This window comes from Theropithecus gelada, chromosome 4 (genome assembly GCF_003255815.1).
Source record: "Theropithecus gelada isolate Dixy chromosome 4, Tgel_1.0, whole genome shotgun sequence".
NCBI lineage: Eukaryota > Metazoa > Chordata > Mammalia > Primates > Cercopithecidae > Theropithecus > Theropithecus gelada.
In genome coordinates, this window is record NC_037671.1 from 119,005,140 (window position 1) to 119,027,742 (window position 22,603).

General features: G+C 41.7%; 1 pseudogene; it reads right to left on the reverse strand.

Moving 5' to 3' along the window:
* Positions 1–2,114: 2,114 nt before the first annotated feature.
* LOC112622645 overlaps positions 2,115–22,603 on the reverse strand; it is a 59,200-nt pseudogene continuing 38,711 nt past the window's right edge.

Consider the following 22,603-nt stretch of genomic DNA (forward strand, 5'->3'; position numbering starts at 1 on the left):
TGGTACCGGTTGTTCCTTTCCATGTTGAGTGCTTCCTTCAGGGTCTCTTGTAAGGCAGGCCTAGTGGTGACAAAATCTCTAAGCATTTGCTTATCTGTAAAGGATTTTATTTCTCCTTCACTTATGAAACTTAGTTTGGCTGGATATGAAATTCTGGGTTTAAAATTCTTTTCTTTAAGAATGTTGAATATTGGCACCCACTCTCTTCTGGCTTGTAGAGTTTCTGCCGAGAGATCTGCTGTTAGTCTGATGGGCTTCCCTTTGTGGGTAACCCGACCTTTCTCTCTGGCTGCCCTTAAGATTTTTTCCTTCATTTCAACTTTGGTGAATCTGGCAATTATGTGTCTTGGAGTTGCTCTTCTCGAGGAGTATCTTTGTGGCGTTCCCTGTATTTCCTGAATTTGAATGTTGGCCTGCCCTACTAGGTTGGGGAAGTTCTCCTGGATGATATCCTGAAGAGTGTTTTCCAACTTGGTTCCATTTTTCCCCCTCACTTTCAGGAACCCCAATCAGACGTAGATTTGGTCTTTTTACATAATCCCATACTTCTTGCAGGCTTTGTTCATTTCTTTTTCTTCTTTTTTCTTTTGGTTTCTCTTCTCGCTTCATTTCATTCATTTGATCCTCAATCGCTGATACTCTTTCTTCCAGTTGATCAAGTCGGTTACTGAAGCTTGTGCATTTGTCACGTATTTCTCATGTCATGGTTTTCATCTCTTTCATTTCGTTTATGACCTTCTCTGCATTAATTACTCTAGCCATCAATTCTTCCCCTTTTTTTTCAAGCTTTTTAGTTTCTTTGCGCTGGGTACGTAATTCCTCCTTTAGCTCTGAGAAATTTGATGGACTGAAGCCTTCTTCTCTCATCTCGTCAAAGTCATTCTCCATCCAGCTTTGATCCATTGCTGGCGATGAGCTGCACTCCTTTGCCGGGGGAGATGCACTCTTATTTTTTGAATTTCCAGCTTTTCTGCCCTGCTTTTTCCCCATCTTTGTGGTTTTATCTGCCTCTGGTCTCTGATGATGGTGATGTACTGATGGGGTTTTGGTGTAGGTGTCCTTCCTGTTTGATAGTTTTCCTTCTAACAGTCAGGACCCTCAGCTGTAGGTCTGTTGGAGATTGCTTAAGGTCCACTCCAGACCCTGTTTGCCTGGGTATCAGCAGCAGAGGCTGCAGAAGATAGAATATTTCTGAACAGCGAGTGTACCTGTCTGATTCTTGCTTTGGAAGTTTCCTCTCAGGGGTGTACTCCACCCTGTGAGGTGTGGGGTGTCAGACTGCCCCTAGTGGGGGATGTCTCCCAGTTAGGCTACTCAGGGGTCAGGGACCCGCTTGAGCAGGGAGTCTGTCCCTTCTCAGATCTCAACCTCCGTGTTGGGAGATCCACTGCTGTCTTCAAAGCTGTCAGACAGAGTCGTTTGTGTCTGCAGAGGTTTCTGCTGCGTTTGTTATTGTTTACTGTGCCCTGTCCCCAGAGGTGGAGTCTACAGAGACAGGCAGGTTTCCTTGAGCTGCTGTGAGCTCCACCCAGTTCGAGCTTCCCAGCAGCTTTGTTTACCTACTTAAGCCTCAGCAATGGCAGGCACCTCTCCCCTAGCCTCGCTGCTGCCTTGCCGGTAGATCACAGACTGCTGTGCTAACAATGAGGGAGGCTCCGTGGGTGTGGGACCCTCCCGGCCAGGTGTGGTATATGATCTCCTGGTGTGCCTGTTTGCTTAAAGCGCAGTATTGGGGTGGGAGTTACCCGATTTTCCAGGTGTTGTGTGTCTCAGTTCCCCTGGCTAGGAAAAGGGATTCCCTTCCCCCTTGCGCTTCCCAGGTGAGGCGATTCCTCACCCTGCTTCAGCTCTCGCTGGTCGGGCTGCAGCAGTTGACCAGCACCGATCGTCCGGCACTCCCCAGTGAGATGAACCCAGTACCTCAGTTGAAAATGCAGAAATCACCGGTCTTCTGTGTCGCTCGCGCTGGGAGTTGGAGACTGGAGCTGTTCCTATTCGGTCATCTTGCTCCGCCCCCCAATCTCATTCTTTTTTATGGCTGCATAGTATTCCAGGGTGTATATGCAGCACATTTGCTTTATTCATTCTACCACTGATGGACATTTAGCTCTTTCTCACTCTTCCACAGAGAGCCCATTGAAGCCCCTGTGTGGCCGTGAACAGCCGTGAATTCTGGAAATGCTACAGTCATCTGGCTTCTCTCTCCGGAAGAACATCTGTACGTGGACTTGCACAAAGTCAGAGAAACTATGGAGAAATAGAGCCACTAAGTTATGTTCATCCTGTCGAATATCCTAATCCTGGATGTCTAATTATGTGAATCAACCAATTTCCTTCATCAGGACATCAAGTCAATCCCTGGTTGTTTTATACCTCACTGTATAGTGATATATTTTCTTTCAATGAGGTAATTCATATTTGAACATTTTCACTGTAGCAAAAAGAATCTATTCTGAATTGTTTTAAGAGGGAGATGCTACTCGTGATAAGGTATGAATTATTGGAACAAGAAATTATAATTTGATAAATAAAAGTTTTCAACAAATAACATGTTCCATATTTATGAATATGTTGAATCATCTATTTTAAGTCACATGTTAAATGCTGATGGAGAGAAACCTTTTATAGAAACCTTTTATAGGTCTATGGACCACTGAGCTCTGATAGTGATGAAAGTTAATGCAGTAAGAGTTGAAATAGTGTCCCTAAAATTTACTTGTTTTTTGATTGGTGTGTTCATTTGCTAGGGCTGCCATAACAAAGTGCCACTGAATGGGTGGCTTAAAAAACAGAAATATATTGTCTCAAGTTCTGTAGGCAAGAAGTTTGAGATCAAAGTGTCAGCAGGTTTGGTTTTTCTGAGGACTCTCTCCTTGGTTTGTTGGTGGTCTTCTCCTTACGTGGTCTTCCCTCTATGCTTCTCTGTGTCATAACGTCCTCTTCTTATAAGGACACCAGTCATATCGGATTAGGGCCTACTCCAGTGATCTTATTTAACTTTAGTTTCCTCTTTAAGGAGCATATCCCCAAGTACAGTCATTCTGAGATAATGGGAGTTACGACTTCAACACATGCATTTTGGAGGGGATAAAATTCAGGGTGCAACAATTGGCAGCAAGGAAAGCTTTAATAAATTTTTTAAAACTAAGCACACTAATACTACCTAAGTTAAGCATAAGCTCTGAGTGAAGTCATTTGTCAGTAATAAACAGTCTTCAGGAAGTGAGGCTTTTTAATTTTTTTCTACTTTTTAAAATGTTTGCTATGGGTTGACAAATTCTATGAAATGTCTTTATTTTGTTAAAACTAAGTGATAAATAGAGATCACACTGGGGAAAAATAAGATACCATTTTAATTAACAATATTTAGGGCATCAGTGTCATTTTAATTTAAATCCACAATCCCTCCTCGCTAGTAATTTAACAGTCCTGAGACCATGAGGCTGTGCCAATGCTTTCAAGCTGCTTCTGCTCCTCAGAGCCTCATCCACTGTGCACAGGATGCATCTGAGTGGTGTGCTAGTGGGGGGTGGGGGGGTCAGGTGGAAGGCCTGGGAACCCCAAAGTGCAGGAGTCTTACAGCAGAAACAAGTTGAATGTGGTCAGGTTTTTGAAGTTGCAAGTGCAACTTACGAATCGGAATGACTTTAGAGTCAGTAGTGGTTATCCTTTTTATCATTCACCTTTGATAAATAGTTTTAAGGGAGGAGACCACCCCTCATATTGCCTTATGCCCAATATCTGCCTCCAAAGAAAGAAGAAGTAAAAACTAAAAGGCAGAAATGAAATCCACAAGCAGACAGCCCAGCGCCACACCCTGAGCCTCGTAGTTAAAGATTGACCCCTGACCTAACTGGCTATGTTATCTATAGATTACAGACATTGTATAGAAAAGCACTGTGAAAATCCCTGTCCTGTTCTGTTCCGTTTTAATTACCACGGCATGCAGCCCCCAGTCACGTACCCCCTGCTTGCTCAATTGATCACTACCCTCTCACGTGGACCCCCTTAGAGTTGTGAGCCCTTAAAAGGGACAGGAATTGCTCACTCAGGGAGTTCAGCCATTGGAGACGTGAGTCTTGCTGAAGCTCCTGGCCGAATAAAGCCCTTCCTTCTTTAACTTGGTGTCTGAGGGGTTTTGCCTGCAGCTTGTCCTGCTACAGTTTTGGAGTGCCTGACCCCATGCAAAAAAAAATTTTTATTTATACATGTATAAATGTCACAGAAACAGTACATTTAAAAAACAAATAGTTAATCTATCATTTTCTTGCTGCCCCTCTTTGTTCTGTCACGCACATTTCCTGTGGAGTTGAAGCCCCATTTTGGAGACCATTGACTTAGATACCTTTTGTTATTGGCAAGCACCTGTGGGTACACACTTGGAAAAGACATATAAGTCGTTTTGGGGGAAGGTGGAATGAATGTGCAGGTTTTCTCACAGCCCATCTGGCTTTCTCCAGATGCAAAGATTGCACAGATTGATGGGACCAAATGATATCTGGTTGCCAATAGTCTTCCCCCATTTTTTACCTTTGAACAAACATCCTTAAAACAAAGTGAAATTTTTATTTGTTTAATGCTAACAACATTAAGAGCCACCTCCTAAAACTGTGTGACTGTATTTCCTGGCTGTTGCCTCCTGCAAAACCTGCTGCACCTGCCATTTCTCTTGAGACTACCGCTATGCAGCCTCCTATATGGACGGGCTTGGAAAGAGCTTTCTCCAAAGTCTGCAAGGTAGGAGGCATGATTTTTATGGTCCTTCCAACTTGGGAAAATATCCCATTGGAACTTTATGTTTGCTCAGAGGCCAAGAAAACAGATATTAACAGAGGGGGCCCTGGCTTTCCTGCTCACTCCAGCTTTACAGAACCAGGTAAATTCTCATCAGAAGCTGCATGGTGACAGACCAAGCAGATAGATAGCCTCTCCGTAATAACTTACCTTGTGTGTGTGTGTGTGTGTGTGTGTGCGCGTGTGTGTGTGTTGTTGTTGTTGTTGTTTTTCTTATCAGTAGAGGAAATGGCTGGCCTCCTCTTTGGCCATATGGGTTTTGATAATTTGAAGACAAGTCAAAGAACTTGTACACATTCATTGCAATATGTATTTGTGTGCATAGGTACACACATATAGTTGACCCTTGAACAATAGGGATTGAACTGGGTGAGTCTACTTATATGTACATTTATTTTCACCTGTGCTACTCCTGAGAAAACAAAGCCAGTCCCTCCCTTACTCCTCCTCATGCTACTCAATATGAAGATGATTAGGACGAAGATCTTTATGATGATCCACTTCAAACTCAATAAATAGTCAATATATTTTCTTTATGATTTTCTAAATAACATTTTCTTTTCTGTACCTTAATTTATTGTAAGAATACAGCATATAATACATATAACATACAAAACGTGTTAATTGACTATTTATGTTGTTGGTAAGCCTTCCAGTCAACAGTAGGCTATTAGTAGTTAAGTTTTGGGGGAATCAAAAGTTATACGCGAATCTTCAGCTGTGTTTGGGGTTAGCAACCCTACCTCTGCATTGTTCAAGGTTCAACTGCACATATTTGTTATACATAGGATGTCATATATGTACAATAGGGGGTTATACATTCTCTCTGCATTTATTTGCTTTCTAGTCATTTTATCTTTGTTTTTTTTTGAGATGGAGTTCCCCTCTGTTGCCCAGGCTGGAGTGCAGTGGTGCAATCTTGGCTCACTGCAACCTCCACCTCCCAGGTTCAAGCGATTCTCCTGCCTCAGCCTTCTGAGTAGCTGGGATTACAGGCATGCACCACCACACCCGGCTAATTTTTGTATTTTTAGTAGAGATGGGGTTTCACCATGTTGGTCAGGCTGGTCTAGAACTCCTGACCTCAGGTGATCCACTCTCCTCAGTCTCTGAAAGTGCTGGGATTACAGGCATGAGCCACCATGCCCCACCTAGTCATTTTACTTCTGTGGCTTTTCTACTGTAAACTGCAGATGTTTTCTTTTGCCAAAGAGGTAAGTAGCTCATAGAGCTGTAGTTTTAGGATAATTAGTATTTCTTATGTCTCACGATGAGTAACTTTTCACTATGCTGCCCTCTGGTAGGTTCAGTTTTTCTGGTGCTCACTTTCCACTGCTGCCAGAAGTAGAGAATTAGGAGCTGGCTCCCAAGTCTGGATGCCCAGGGTGATTGGCCTTGTTGGTTATATAATCTCTTCTTTGTTGTCACACAAAGCTACCCCAGTTGTCTCATCAGACAACTGGAGATATTGTCACATCTCCACATATTGACCATCACTGCCATTACAATGTAAAGGCAATGGATTTGGGGGTTTTTTGTTCATTATGTTTTTGCTTGATTTGTTTTGGTTTTGTTTTTACAAAGAACTCACAGTTATCATATTTCTGGAACTCTTTCATGTTTGCGAAAGTCTATTGTCTTTTGGTTTAATGAAAGGTTCACTGTCTATAATGATCTTGGATCACCCTTCCTTTCTCTTAGGACTTTAAAATTTCCACCAAATATTGCTGTGAAGTCTAAGGCCAGCCTGATGCTTCTACTTATGTTAGTAAATTATTTTTTCTTCCTATATGTCTAACGCCTGTTTACTTTATCCTTGATTTTTAATAATTTAATCTGGCTACTGTTTTTCTCAAAATACAGTGTACAGTGTTTTTTTCAATCTGTATATTCAGTTGTGTGTGTGTGTGTCTGTTTTGATTTCAGGAAAATATCCCCAGATTACTTTTTAAAAAATCTTTTCTTTGTTCTATTTGTTTCTCTGCTTCAGATATAACTATTTTCTTTATATTGACTCTCTAGTCCCAGAACTATCATTTTTTACTAATCGCTTTCATAATTTTCCTTGACTCTGATTATAATCATGACGTGCTTTTCTCTCATGGCTTTTGTTCACACTGGGAATTCAATTTTTTGTTGTTTCTATCTGTTCTCTATTTTTAATACATTTATTACTTCTGTAAAACTGTGTTCAATTTGTTTCCTATGACCTGCAAAGTTTTTCTTCTCAAATATATTATCATCCTATTTTTCAGCTCTAGTTTTATAAACGTTGTGTTTTAAGCTGTATATAAAATCTTATAAACATATATAATATTTGTAGTGTTACTGGCATGCTGTGTTTCCTTTTCTCCTTATTCATTTCTGTGGCGTGTTTTTGTACTGCTGAAGAGGTTCTTCCTGCCCACTGCATAAAGAGCATAGTGTCAGAGGTGTTTGAACCAGAGTGCCTCCATCTTGAATGGGGGCTGGGTACAATGAGGCTGAGACTTACCGGCTGCATTCCCAAGAGGTTAGGCATTCTAAGTCACAGGACAAGATAGAAAGTCAGCTCAAGATACAGGTCATAAAGACCTTGCTGATAAAACAGGTTGCAGTAAAGAAGCTGGCTAAAACCCTCCAAAACCAAGATGGCAACGAGAGTAACCTCTGGTTGTCCTCCCTGCTACACTCCCACCAGCACCATGACAGTTTATAAATGCCATGGCAACGTCAGGAAGTTACCCAATATGGTCCAAAAAGGGGAAGCATGAGTAACCCACCTTTTGTTTAGCATATAATCACGAGATAACCATAAAAATGGGCAACCAGCAGCCCTCGGGGCTGCTCTAACTATGGAATTCTTTATTCCTTTACTTCCTTAATAAACTTATTTTCACTTTACTGTATTGGCTCACCTTGAATTCTTTCTTGTGTGAGATGCAAGAACCCTCTATTGGGGTCTGAATCCGGACTCCTTTCCGGCTGTAGTAGAAAAAGTTTAGTAGACATGAGTCTGGCCACACCACATGGGAGATGGAGTTTCTACTCAAATCGTCTTGTTCAAAGCTCATAGGTTAGGGGTTTTTCAAAGGCAATTTGGGGGAAGGGGTGGGGGTGGCCAGGTAACAGGTGCTTGCTGCTGATTGGTTGGGGCAGAGAAGAAATCATAGGGGGTTGATGCTCTCCTCCTGCCAGCTGAATGGCTTCAGGGTGGGGCCACAGGAGCAGGGTTGTCTCTCCAGGTGGAGTCATGGGTTCCAGGTGGAGCCATGGGTGTCAGGCATGCAGAAAACCTGGAAAGATATCTCCAAAGTCCAATCTACAGCAGTGGTGTTATTTGCAGGAGTAATTGGGGCAGTTGCATATCTTATAACCTCCGGAATAATATCTGCACCTTAGCAGGACGCAGGCTCCTCTCCTCCCCTCAGCCTGATGGCCTCCTACTAGCTTTATAAAAGCGATTGAGTTTTGGGCAAGGCCTATCATTGATATGGCACCAATGAGTGGAGAACACTAGGTTCTTCGTCTCGAGTCAAATTAGAAAAAATGACACGGACATATGTGGAGTAGTTTTAAGGAACAGGGAGTTTAATAAGCAAGAAGGAAGGGGGAAGAAAGAAAGAAGAACCTCCTTTGTACAGAGACTGAGGGAGGGGGCTCCAAACCCGAGAGAGGAAAACATACCTGCCACAGATACCAGCCGGGTACATACACAGAGGCTGGAGGAGGCGGTGTCTGATTTTTATAGGACTCAGGGGATTGCTTTGACTCGGCATGTCATTCACGTAGCCCATGAAAAAGCTCGCCATCCCACTCTAGCCTTTTAATATGCAAATGCAGGGTGCCTTGATGTTCTACACACTGGAAATATGTGGGGGCGGCCATGTAGGGCGAGGGCAAGAAGGCAGCAGTAATCGCCATGTTTGGGTGGAGCCAGTCTCTAACGGCCTGTATTTGCATATCAAAGGTTGCCAGCCTGGCTGTAAGAGCCAGGGCTTTACAGGCAACGTTTCTGGAGCAGCTTTTAAAACGAAAACTTCCCAAGGACCCCTTTTCCTCTCTATCTGCCTAAAATAATTTCTTAACAACACCTACAACATTATCATTTAAACTGTACCCTAAATGTCTTCCGAAGTGAGCTTGGCCCAGTGGCCCAGGAATAATTAAGGCAAAGGCAAGATGGGGGTTGGGTTAGCTTAGCTTACTGTTCTAAGTTTCTCACTGATATAACTTTTGCAAGGGTGGTTTCATTCGCATAGCTGCCATGCCATTTCTTGTCAGTTTGCTCCTGCTTAACCTGAGCAGCTGTATTCAGACCTTTGCTTTGCTCTTGCATAGTGTGGTGAATTCTCCCCGATGTCCTTCCCCACTTTGTTGTGGAGACTTCATCTCTCCCCACCCCACCTTACATATAACCTGAGCTACTTACGAAGAACTGACTTGTACGTACTTGTTTGTGGGCTGAGGGTGTAAGAGATGGCAGGGAAGGCTCTTTGGGGGCTGGATGTGCTCCTTGTTAGATGCCTTGGGCTGTGCTGTTAGATGTCCTGGGCCAGTGCCTACCCATCCAGGCAGGAGGTTTAAGGGTCCCCAGTTGAGCAAGAACCGCAGGAACTGGGAAGAATGGGTAGTACTTCCTACCTTTGTGGAGATTCTAGAAGTTTTTTTAATTGACTTTTCTCCAGTCTGCTTACTTAGCCCTTTAGATTACTTCTCTACAAATTAGGATACTGCAGGGAGTGTGTGGAAGTGGGAGCATGCTAGGGGAACAGGTAGAATTGGAAACGTATTTTGACAATTATTTAAGGGTTTATAAAGGAATCTTTCCTCATTGCCACTTCGGAGTTCTAAAATGCCCCGCTGTGCCAGAACGTTTCTTTTCTCTGCTTGTCAGACTTTGAAATTTGAAGGGTGAGTCTCTCCTTCTATCTTATGAATGCTCTACTGATAATTGGGGGCTGGGGGCAAGATAGAGGAGCCCTTCTCTTTTTCACTTCTACAGGTATTCAGGATGGGAGATGCTGTGATCTGTTTGTTCTGCAACCTTTATCTGAGATCCGGCATGGAGATTATCTTTCCACTTTAGTTATTGTGATGCCCTGGGACGATTAACACATCTATTCTGATAACATCCTAGGGAAACTGGGTAAAATTGTCCGCATCAAAAATGTTTAATACCTTTATTCTTCAGTATTCTAGATAAGTGAATTTTAATTGTTCTAACACATCAAATTGGAAACAAAATGAAAAAAATAAAGTAATTCCTTTAGTTCTATGACTGCGTCATGTTTATTTAATTCACTAGAAATTGAGTTTTCTTGTTTACTTATTTTGCCAAAGCTTGACAGCTCTTGGTCAGCCTCGCTGTTAGGCACTTTACATGTAGTGGAATCTTTAAGCTTTTGTTCAATTTTATAACTTTGAAATTTCTAGTAATTTCAAACTTATAGCAAAGTTGCAAGAATAGTACATCGTTTCCAATTGTTCACATTTTGCCCCACCTGCGTTCTCATTCTCTTTTCACCTAAAAATGTCATTATGTATTTCTTAAGAACAAGGACATTCTGTTCTGTGACAGTGTAATTATCAAAATTACAGAATGAATATTGATGTCACCGTCTAAACAAGATACCGTATTCAAATTTTGCCAATGGTCCTAATAATGCTCTGTACAGAAAAAAGAAAAGAAGAAAGAAATTAAAATAATTTTATTTTCCTGATCCAGAATCCAAACTGAAATTATATATTACATTTAGTTGTCATGTCCCTTTCATCTTTTATAATCAGGAACAGTTACTTATCTTTTAAAAATATGGTTTTGTCTTTTATGACCTTGATTTTTTTGAAAAGTAAAGACTAGTTACTTTGTAGAAAGTTCCTCATTTGGGGTTTGTCTTATGTTTTCTCTTGATTTTACATTTTTGGCAGGAATACCTCAGGAATGATGATTTGATCACTTTGCTAAGGTGGTGTCTGCCAGCCAGGTTTCCCCACTGTTATTATTTTCTCTTTCTAACTATTAAGTAATTTATAGAAGATGCTTTGGTACTATGTAAATGTTCTCTTCCTCGTCAAACTTTCACCTACTGGTTTTAATATCCATTGATACTTCTTAAGCTGTCATGTTTACTATGATGGGTGTCAAATAGCAAAATTCTAATTCCATCATTCTTTCTATGTTTATTAGTTGGCATCTAAGAGCTTCAATAACAAAGGGTTTTCTTTCTCCCGTACTTATGTATTTATTCATTTATTTATATCAGGATGAACTCATGAGTTATTTTATTCAGTGGTATATTGTTACTATCGTTATTTTTTTGTGTGTCCATGGTGTCCATGGTGTCATGGTGTGCAGATGTGGCCTTTAATTTATCACCTGCATCTTTTTGACTGGTCCCCAATCATCCTCTAAGCACACGTTTACTTTTCAGTGTCACAAGATATTCCACATTCATCTTATACTCTCCCAATCACAGTCCTGAATTCAGTCATTTTGCTGAGAAGTCTTGTCCCTGTCAGTGGAAAAGGGTATTTAAAACCAAGATGTGAGCATTAGATCTGCTAATTGCTGTCAGAGTATTGCTGCTTCTAGGGCCTCTAAAAGGACAGAAATAGGAAATACATGTATGTGTTTATCATGCACACACACTATACATACATATATACATGTATATAAGGTTGGTGCAAAATAATTGCTGTATTTGCCATTAAAAGTAATGGGAAAAACTACAATTACTTTTGTACCAACCTAATACATGTATTTCTGTTTCTATCTATCCATGTATGTATCTAGCAATCTATCTATCCATCTATTGAAAGCCATAGGTTTATTTGGATATTGACAATTCCAATCCTACAACACAGTGTTCATTCTACTCTTCGTTCTTCCTATATTGGTAACTCCCTTCCTTCTTTCACTATTTTGCTACTTAGAGTAGAATTTCTTTTTCTCAGAATGATTTCAGCACAACCCTCTCTTCACTCTTCTGTCTAGTTTTTCCAGACCCTCCCCTCTCCTTTGCTTTCTGCAGGAGTTTTTGGCGTGGGCTTCAGAGAAGGCACTACTGATAGCTCAGTGCGCAGTTTTCTACTTGTGTGTAATTTGAAGTTTGAAGAGTTTTGCATCTTCTAGTTAGGCTGAGGATTTGCTTCTTTTTTTTGGTTTGTTTGTTTGTTTTGTTTTAAGGTAAGAAGTTCCAGGTCTTTGTATTGCTTCTTGAATATAGACTAAATTATGAGGTACGTTGGGTTATTAAAGGTATGGGCTTATAGAGAGGATGATAAGTCTAGAAATTGCCAGAACCAAGGCTTGAAGGTTTAATTCAGTTGTTCTACAATAAGTCTCCATGAGTGTAGGAGCAGATGGGCAGACAGGAATCATATATCCAGTAGTATGAAGGATACACCTGACACTTCACACAGGCTGAAAGTTCAGCATAGAGCCTGGATGCTCTGCACAGTCACCCACAGGGTAGACGACACCCTCAGCACCATTCTACACCACCATCACCCACCCAACCAGGACCTCTCCCGAGCAGGAACTCCTCCATTAAACCATCTAGCTTCTCCACTCTCTACTGTCCCACTCTTCCAAGGATACCCTCAATCATCCTTTTAAATATTAGACACATTCTACAAACCGCTTGGGCTGTAGAGGGTTCTACCCACATTCTTTTTGAAGATTCAGTAAGAAAAAAGTTGTCCTTGAGTAAATGTACTATTTAATTTCATTCAAATGGTGCACAGACATTATCATGACAGATCAAATCACCTGGTATCTGGCAATGCCAATTACTCACACAACGGTCAGTTCAGAGCCACTGCCTCTGCTTACTACAGTATTTATAAAAGCACTCACCAACAGCCAGGAGGGCAAGATGAAAAGACTCTGGATATGGTATATCCATAATTGATCAAAATAACTGATACAGTTGTTTTCTATAGGTCCATTAACAAGCTTAAGACCAACCTGATTTTAACAGCCTATCTGAAGTTGCTAGAAGCTGCTTATGAATATGTAAGATGCTCCCTTTTGTGTCACTTCCTTTAACATTATCCTGTCACTGTGCAGAAACCTCCCAGGAAAGGATTGGTCTGTACTGTTGGGGAGAAATAGTCTAAAGCCTAACTTCAGAAACAAGTCTCAAGATTTCCCAAGGCATTCTTTAAGGATCCATTGTTATTTCAGATGGATTCAGTAACTGCACCCATTTAATTGGCACCGGAAATGAAAGTTTATTTTATATTTTTATTTTTCTTTGAGATGGAGTTTCACTCTTGTTGCCCAGGCTGGAGTGCAATGGTGTGATCTCAGCTCACTGCCACCTCTGCCTCTTGAGTTCAAGCGATTCTTCTACCTCAGCCTCCTGAGTAGCTGGGATTACAGGCATGCACCACCACGTCATGCTAATTTTGCATTATTAGTAGAGCCGAGGTTTCACCATGTTGGTCAGGCTGGTCTCGAACTCCTGTCCTCAGGTGATCTACCCGCCTTGGCCTCCCAAAGTGCTGGGATTACAGGTGTGAGCCACTGCGCCCAGAGGGAAGTTTACTTTAGGGAGAAATATGAAGCAATCTTGAAGATCTAATTACACAAGGAGTCTTCAGCAGTCACCTGCTCTAGCTGGTCTATGCTGGTGACAGCAGAAAGTACATGGATTCCAGTTTTCCTCTGCTATTTATGTTGGCAATGCCATGAAAAACTTTGTTCACTACTCTGAACTTTAATTCCATCATTACAACTGATGAGGAATCCAGTTATATAAAAACACCAGGAGTCTCACTTTTGGGCCTGAGATACTCTCTGAGTAAGTTCAGGCTGCCATAACAGAATACCATAGACTGGGGGGCTTAAACAGTACACATTTATTTCTCACAATCCTTGGAATTCCAAGGGGCCTACAACTCTAGGGTCTGGTAAGGGTTCCCTTCTTGGTTTACAGACAGCCATCATCTAGTATTCTCACATGGTAGAGAGAGGAAAGACTCTGATCTCTTTTCCTTTTCTTATAAGGGCATTGATACCATCATGGGTCACCCCACCCTCATGACCTCATCTAAACCTAATTCCTCTCAAGGACATCATCTTTGTCAATATCATTTTGGGGGTTAAAGTTTCAACATTTGAATATTGGAGAGGGGGACACAAGCATGCAGTTCATGACAAATTCCTGGGCTCAAGGGATCATGTAAGGAATCCCCTTCAAGTGTCACCAAACTACTAAATTAGTAAAAGCCTATAGACTTGGCCAGGTGTAATGGCTCACGCCTGTAATCCCAGCACTTTTGGAGGCTGAGGCGGGCGGATCACCTGAGGTCAGGAGTTTGAGACCAGCCTGACCAACATAGCGAACCCCTTCTCTACTAAAAATACAGCTACTCAGGAGGCTGAGACAGGAGAATTGCTTGAACCCAGGAAGTGGAGGTTGCAGTGAGCTGAGATGGCACCACTGCACTCCAGCCTGGGCAACAGAGCAAGACTCTGTCAAAAAAAAAAAAAAACCAAAAAAACCTATAGACTTAAAATTATAAGCATATTTTCGATGAATATCTAAATATTGGTCTGAATTTTGGGTGACCATGTTTCACTAGGAGAGGGTAAAGACACATCTGGGTGGTAATCAATAAGGCTTCTAAAATGCCAACCCTGGGCCTCCTCCCTGAGTGCCGTATAGTAGGAAGACAGAGGCATGACCTTCCCAGCTTTGCTTCTGTCCTGTGGCACACAGCTGAGAGCAGGTGTCCCCCACTTAGAAAAGGGAGACTTGAGAACCTCTGGGATTTGAAGGCCTTCAAGAAATGTTCTCCTGCCTTTCTTTCCACTAGCATTTGCCAAGTCCCACCTGGTAGAGGACTGCAGAGTGTGTCCTTTACCTTCAGGGCCTCCTTCTGCCCCTTGTTTGCCCTGTTTTGTTCAAGCTAAGCACATCTTTAATCAGCTAAGCACATCTGTAATCAGGTTGTGACTTGAGTGGCTGACTTTGGCCATTTCTAAGAATAATAAGCTCCTACTTTCTGTGATTATTGAGAGGTTTACATTACATAATATATGAAAAATGCCATGCACAGTGCCAGGTAACTGACAGGCAGCTGCTCTTATTATTGACCTTTTAGAATAATAATTCTAAAATGCCAAAAATAAAAACCCAAGAGAAAAATCCATCTTGATTCATGTAAAACTAAGCTTGCTCTTTTGCAGATCCTGTTCAGCTGGAGGACTGGCACTAGCAAACTTGCCTGGCATAGTTCCTGACCTAATCCTCATGAAGAATGAAATGCAGTTAAAGGCTCACAGGGTCATACATGCTGACTTGTGCCATCTGGTATTAGACTTGCTGCTGCAGTTCCCAGCATCCATTGTGCCTGAATGAGTGCTGGTGACATGGAGAGCATATTTTGTAAATTGAAAAACCTCTAATATGGCCTTCTTTGGGAAACACTCCTTTAGCCTCAGATAGGCTGTCTTAGAGTAGGAAATCCATAGGTGCAAGCTAGACTCATTTGCGGTATACCCTATAGAGTTGAGATCACCCAAATCAAACCAAGAAAAAATCAGTTCACTCAGTCATTGAACAGATATTTACAGACATCACAAAGAATTATCATGGAAGAGGTACTAGATTGCATGGCTGTGCTAAAGCCTTCAAGGGCTGAAAACTTCAATGGAGAGACAATAACAAAAACAAAAGAGTAAAGTATTTGGTGGTAGAGTCTATAACATGTGAGAATGAAAGTGGGGGCTTTTAAGGAAGACAGAGTAAGAATAATCTGGAAACAGCAAAGAGAAACAAGAGGAATACCTCAAGGAGCAGTGGAACAAAGGTGGTAAAAGAGGAAGCAGTCTCCACTTGAGAGTGTTGGCAGAAGCATGATGTCTTCAAAGGAGAGCCAGGCTCAGGTGCGATGAAAGTGAAGAGAAGCCACTGATACAGGTATGTTTTTGCTGATAATGGACTTCTTTCATCATGAGGACAATGGTTTTCCAACTGCACGTTGCCACATATTAGCATTTTGTGGAATCAACTTAGCACATTGTGATTAGTAGTTTTAAAAAATAAAACAGGATTACATGAACAATATGAGCAGATTATAGATAGTAGAATTAAGTCCAGTTTTATGAATCTTTTGTTTCAAGTATATGTGTGCATGTGGTGTGTACTTGTAGACATGTTATATGTGATGGTATATAGGATGTGTTTGGGTGTTGTGATCTGTGAATGGTGTGGTGTGTGTGGTTTTGGGTATGTGTGGTGCACCTATGTGTGCATAGTGTATGTGTGTATGTGTACATGATACATTTGTATGTGCTATGGTCTGAATGTTCATGTTCTACTGAGATTCATATGTTGAAATCTTTATCCTCAAGGTAATAGTATTAGGAGGTGGAACCTTTGGGAAATAATTAGGTCATGGAGACAGAGACTTCATGAATGGCAGTAGTGGTCTTATAAAAGAGGCCGGAGAGAGACCCCTTGCCCTTCTACTGCGTGAGATTAGAGCAAGAAAATGGTCATCCACGATAAAACATCCCCCCTCACCCAGACACCAAATCTACTGGTGTCTTAATCTTGAACTTCCCAGCCTCCATAACTGTGAGAAATAGATTTCTGTTGTTTATAAGCCATCCAGACTATGGTATTTTGTTATAGCAGCCTGAACAGACTAAGACAGTGAGAGTAAGTATGTCTATATAGGATGTCCTGGTTGGCATATGATTCATATCCTTTGTGTGGGTCACGGTTTGGTTAAGGGGACATACAGACTCATGTGGTGATGCATGGTGACCTAGTAGTAGTCTTGGGCTTCTCGTGAACTTACAAAAACAGGAATAATGGACAAAGGCAAGATGAGGGCCATCTTCTTTTTCATCTTCAAGACAGCCTGTAGCAAGAATGAGGCAAGCCTAATCTCCAATCCTGACAATTATACAACCAAGAGAGGTAGAGCCAGAGGGGGTTTTACTGGGTGTGCCAAGGCCAGTGGAAAGAAGGCCAAATGATATGGTTTGGCTGTGTCCCCACCCAAATCTCATCTTGAATTGTAGTTCCCATACTCCTCACTTATCATGGGAGGGACCTATTGGGAGGTAATTGAATCATGGGAGCAGTTACCTCCATGCTGTTCTCATGACAGTGAGTGAGTTCTCACGAGATCTATGGTTTTATAAGGGGCTTTTGCCTCGCCTTCGTTCTGCACTTTCTCTCCTGCTGCTGTGTGAAGAAGAATGTGTTTGCTTCCCCTTTTGCCATGATCATAAGTTTTCTAAAGCCTCCCCAGCCCTGCATAACTGTGAGTCAATTTAAACCTCTTTCCTTTATAAATTACCCAGTCTCGGGTATGTCCTTATAGTAGCAAGAGAATGGACTAATAAAAATAACAAGGCTCAGGCTGGAATTTAGGACAAAAGATTGTCAGTTACAAAGAGTTCTTACTTCAGCAAACATTGTTTGATGTCTTGGGCCTGGCCTGTGTGAGCTCAGCGCAGTTGCATTCTGAATTTCCGGGAAGTTACTGCCAGGCCTAGAACCATCCTAACTATAGTCTTAGACTCATAGATGTCCAGGGAACTTGGTAGAGTAAGAGACCAATTGGTTTCTGGCAATTTAGGAGATTTTATTCACTGATAGTTGGAAGACCTTGAAGTCCAGAGAGAGAAAGGTATTCAGGTCTAAGTTCCCTCCAAATCCTCTAACTCCTTTTCTCTTGATGTGAACCAGAAAGATCTAAAGGGAAAACTCCAGGGATTCATCTAGCCTTCTCCTCCGGGCTGTGGTTCTCTCTTGCTCGACAGACCAGGCCAGGCTTCCTTTTTTACATTGTGCCTTTAAGGATCCCATTGTCCATATCAAAGGACTGGGCTCTATCAAGATGACAAAGGGCAGAATAAAAGAGTTATTCAAAAGCAATTAGTTGAGAACAAACAAAGGAACAAAAAGCAAGTCATTATGCAAATATATGGCCATCCAAGGGGCTTAGCCTTTAAGGAGTGTTGTCATTTCAAGAAGATTCAAGGTTTTTAGTTTTGTTTTGTTTTCCTTTTTGGTTTAGTTCAATTTTGTATGAAAATGTGACCTCCTTGTGATTGGTCTTAGTAAACCTTTATAGCATAAGACTTTATACCTATATATTTTGCCTAACTAAAAATTAATCAAGTTTCTTTTCCTGGTCTAGGAAGGCCCAGCAAGCCCTCCACTGGCTCCTAGTAGCAGCTGCAAGGTGGACGGTGCATGTCCTGTTCCCCAGGCTGCCTATGGAGAGTGAATAAGCCACAGGGCCCTCCCTTTTATGAAACTCCCTAGGTGCCTAATTATTCTCACTGAGAGCAGCCCCACACCGGAAACTGTGCTATCTCCAAGTAACTGGTAAACCAACAGTCCTTTAAAAAAAGTTTTGCTAGGCCAGGCACTCATGCGTGTAATCCCTGCACTTTGCGAGGCTGAGGCGGGCAGATCACTTGAGGCCAGGAGTTCAAAACCAACCTGGCCAACATGGTGAAACCCCATGTCTACTAAAAATACAAAAATTAGCCAGGCATGGTGGCACATGCCTCTAATCCCAGCTAGTAGGGTGGCAGAGGAAGGAGAATTGCTTAAACTCGGGAGGCGGTGGCTGAAGTGTACTGAGATCACACCACTGCATTTCAGCCTGGGTGACAGAGTGAGACTTAGTCTCAAAAAAAAAAAAGTTTTGCTAAATGCCAACCCATGCTTACATTTCAAATGTAATGAGGTAGGTTGGTCAATTCTACAAGGCAATTTTTCTGAGGGTCTGTGCACCCTTTGTTGGTTGTGCTGTCTCATTGGTGAGTGATTTTGGCATTAGAATTGTGAGGAAGGGTTTACATTTAATATAGGGCAATGATTTTTAAGATTTTTAAGTAAGGAAGTCTCAATAAATGGGGTCAGCTTGACTGAGAACGATGTTAAATTTGGTTTCCCCAAAAGATGTGTCATTGGGATGGCTCTGCATACAAGGTGACACTACTATGTTTCCATCAACAAAGAGTCCCCAAGTGTACCCTGCTGAAATGCTTGACATAGGTTTGAAGATGAAAGCAGAAATGCTCTTGCTATATCTTACCATCTGTGAGACTCTAATTTGATCACGATGAGTGGCAGTATTTTTGTGAAATAATTTCATTGTGTGCTTTAGTACAGATGAGAACATGCATTGTGACATGTGGCCATCAGGATCATAGCACAAATCTATTTAGGTTCCCGTGTTCTGTTTTTTGTTTTAATATAGAAGGAAAGACTCTCAGTTCATAGACGCAAAGGAAGGAGATGATGACATCAACTTTCAATGTGCCCATAACTCACAGCTTTAGGCTGCAGTTTGGAGTTGATTACTCTTCCAGAATAAATTTAAATGGCTCTTTAGTGCCTGCTGCTGACCTGCTTTCCATTCTTTTCAGAAACATTTCCAGATGTTGTATCTGAGTGGCCTGGAAAAAGGGAGAGGCCAAATCTACTCTAGCATGGTAGTTTGTTTTAGCTCAAACACAGAATTAGCCAGGCCTAGCTTCTGGTACTATTCAAATACAGATGCCTGACAGGCATACTAAATAAAAAACCAAAAAGAGTAAGAAGTACCCGGGGCCGGGCGCGGTGGCTCACGCCTGTAATTCCAGCACTTTGGGAGGCCGAGGTGGGCACATCACTTGAGGTGGAGAGTTCCAGACCAGCCTGGCCAACATGGAGAAACCCCATCTCTACTAAAAATACAAAAATTAGCTGGGCGTGGTGATGGACACCTGTAATCCCAGCTACTTGGGAGGCTGAGGCAGGAGAATCACTTGAAACCGGGAGGCGGAGGTTGCAGTCTCTACTAAAAGTACAAAAATTAGCTGGATGTCATGGCAGGTGCCTGTAATCCCAGCTACTTGGGAGGCTGAGGCAGGAGAATTGCTTGAAACTGGGAGGCGGAGGTTGCAGTGAGCCAAGATCGCACCATTGCACTCCAACCTGGGCAACAAGACTGAAACTCCATCTCAGAAAAAAAAAAAAGAAGTACCCACTTTCCAGACTAAACAACTGCTCCCCTAAAAACATCCAGGCAACTTGGTAACCTCCATTCCTCCGAGAAGTTGTCGGTAACTTTAAGCTATTTATTTATTGAGATACAGGGTTTCACTCCTGTCGCCTGGGCTGGAGTGCAGTGGCGTGCGCTTGGCTTACTACAACCTCCATCTCCCTGACTCAAGCAATCCTCCTACCTCAGCCTCCCAAGTAACTGGGACTACAGGTGTGCACAACCACACCCGGCTAATTTTTGTGTTTTTAGCAGAGTCGGGGTTTCACCAGGTTGGTCAGGCTGGTCTTGAACTCCTGACCTCAAATGATCCACCCACCTCAGCCTCCAAAGTGCTGGGATTACAGGTGTGAGCCACTGCGCTTGGCCACTTTAAGCTATTTAAATCAGCTTAAGGATATTGCTTGACATGATCTCTTATTATTTTTAATCTATTTTATCCTTTTTCTCTTTCACTATATTTGTTTTATTTTAGTTTTTCATTTTAGCATTTTATCTCATTTTTAAATCTTTTGTTTTAATGGAAAGTTGTTGTAAAGAAAACAATCTCCAAATAAAGTCCATATGTCCTTCTTCCCAGTCCTCCACAGTCCTCCACAGTTAACTCCACAAAGACCTTGTCCCAGTCTCAAAATAAATCTCCCAATTTCATCCTGAATTATTCTGTTGACATTAAAGAATCCCATGGGAAAGATTCTCAGTCTCAAACACAACTCATTGTTCCCTGGAAAAACCCAATATAGCAGCAAACGCAGCCCCTACAACCCAAAAGCTATTAGAAATGAGTGGCTAAATCAGTCTCACGGAGGACTAGAAAGGACGAATGTGCTTAGTATCTTTCATATTGCTATGACAGAATACCAGAGACTGGGAACTTTATAACAGACAGAAATGCATTGGCTTACGGTTCTGGAGGCTGAGAATTCCAAGATCAAGGTGGAAGCATCTGTCTCGGGCATTGCTGCATTATCACATGGTAGAGGACATCACACGGCAGAAGGACAAAGAGAAGGGGAGAGAGCATGAGCAAGAGAGGGTGAACCCAACTCCCTCAGTAAGGAACCTAATCCTGCTTTAATGACATTAGCTCATTCATAAAGGAGGAACCCTCATGACCTAAGTAATTCTAAAACTCTCAACTCCCAACCCTGTCACTATGGCAATTAATTTCAAAATGAGTTTTGGAGGGGACAATCATCCAAACCATAGTATGAGAACGAGCACAAGCCCATGAACAGCTTGGAGACTGTGCTCTATTCTGTTGACCACAGAGCCACCATTGTTAGCAGTAATGGTTTTCCTTAGATGTGTTTCTTCATGATTTTCGTTAGATATGTTGGAACATAAAACATGTTAAAAGTCTTTGCCATGGAGGTTGGGGAGTTTTTGAGAAGATTTTAAGGAAAGATTAGCCCAGTCAGATGTGTATAGAAGAGACCAGACTACTTTGGCTGTAGCATACAGGGTGGCCTGGAAAGAAAAGTGAGAATTTAGAAGGCTGTTGTAAATAGCCAGGTGGGGTGTCTCTAGCAAAGCAGAAGCTTTGGGAAAGGAGGCGAGGAGGCAAATGTTAGAGATATTTGGGAAGTAAAGTGTAAGATAGAAATCAGGGAACTCAACACTACAATTAAGAGTCCTATGACTCTAAGAAAATGTTTTGCTCCTAAGCCAAGACATAGATTATAGTCCCAGTCTGAACTGACTTGAGTTATTAGAGGAACACAGATTTCAAAATAAACTCTTGATTTGGGAAGGGGGATTTCAAGGACTGGGCAACTTGACCCAGGAAAATTTGCCAATTATAAATATTCTTTAGAACTCATGATTCTATTGCATTAGAAGAGATTAAAATCCTGGTGCCCTTTAAGCCACTAGCTCAAAGTATTATTTTGAGGAGGAAGAAAAAAAGAGTATACAAAAGGGCAGACGGAGGGTGGGAGTGGGCACAGCTGGAAAAACATTTTTAAAATACATCCTTTTGGGGAAGTCTGCTTTCATCAGTAATTTTTATTTTTTTCTGGCGGAAACTTATCTAAGAAGTGGTGAATTTGCTGAGAAATATCATTATAACCTGGTACGCAAAGGCACACATCCATGTCTGAGATCTTTTTCTTTTAAGAGAGTATTCTTTTGGGGGGTGTAATAACTTTGTGAAATTAAACTGCATCCAAAACTTTTGAGGTCTTGAAATATACAACAGAAAGCTATACAATAGAAAACACTGACTCTGTCTTCCTCATTTTATAGTTTTGTTTTAAACAAAGCGTACTCATGAACTGGTTTAAGTCAAACCCTCATGTCTGATTCCACGAGAATGTGCATGAGCAGCTGACAGCCTAGATCTTACTGTGAACTGCAAGGGCTCAAAACTTGGCATGTCTGTGATGATTCAAACATGGTCATCTTTCAGTAGTTACTGACAAATTAGGCAGGAGAACGAAAGTTTGAACTAATGTCTTTTAAAGATGGATGGTCAGTTTCCATTGTAGAAGCAGTTTTCAAGCCTGTTCTGCAATTCCAAGCTTCCTCAAACCTGGTTATGCATCAGGAGACCTACTTAAAAATCAAATGCAGCAGGTTTGGTTGGGATTCAGATATCTGCAATTTTGGGGGAAGCTACTGCTCTAATAAATGAATGTGCTAATTATTTTATCCTGCTAAGAAGATAAGCCCATGTTTAGTTTTCAGCATCTAGCATAGATCACACATGACATTTATCATAAATCCTACATGACTTGACAAGTATGTCACGGACCAGAGAAAGAGCTTAAATAATTTCCCTGGGGTTATAAGTATG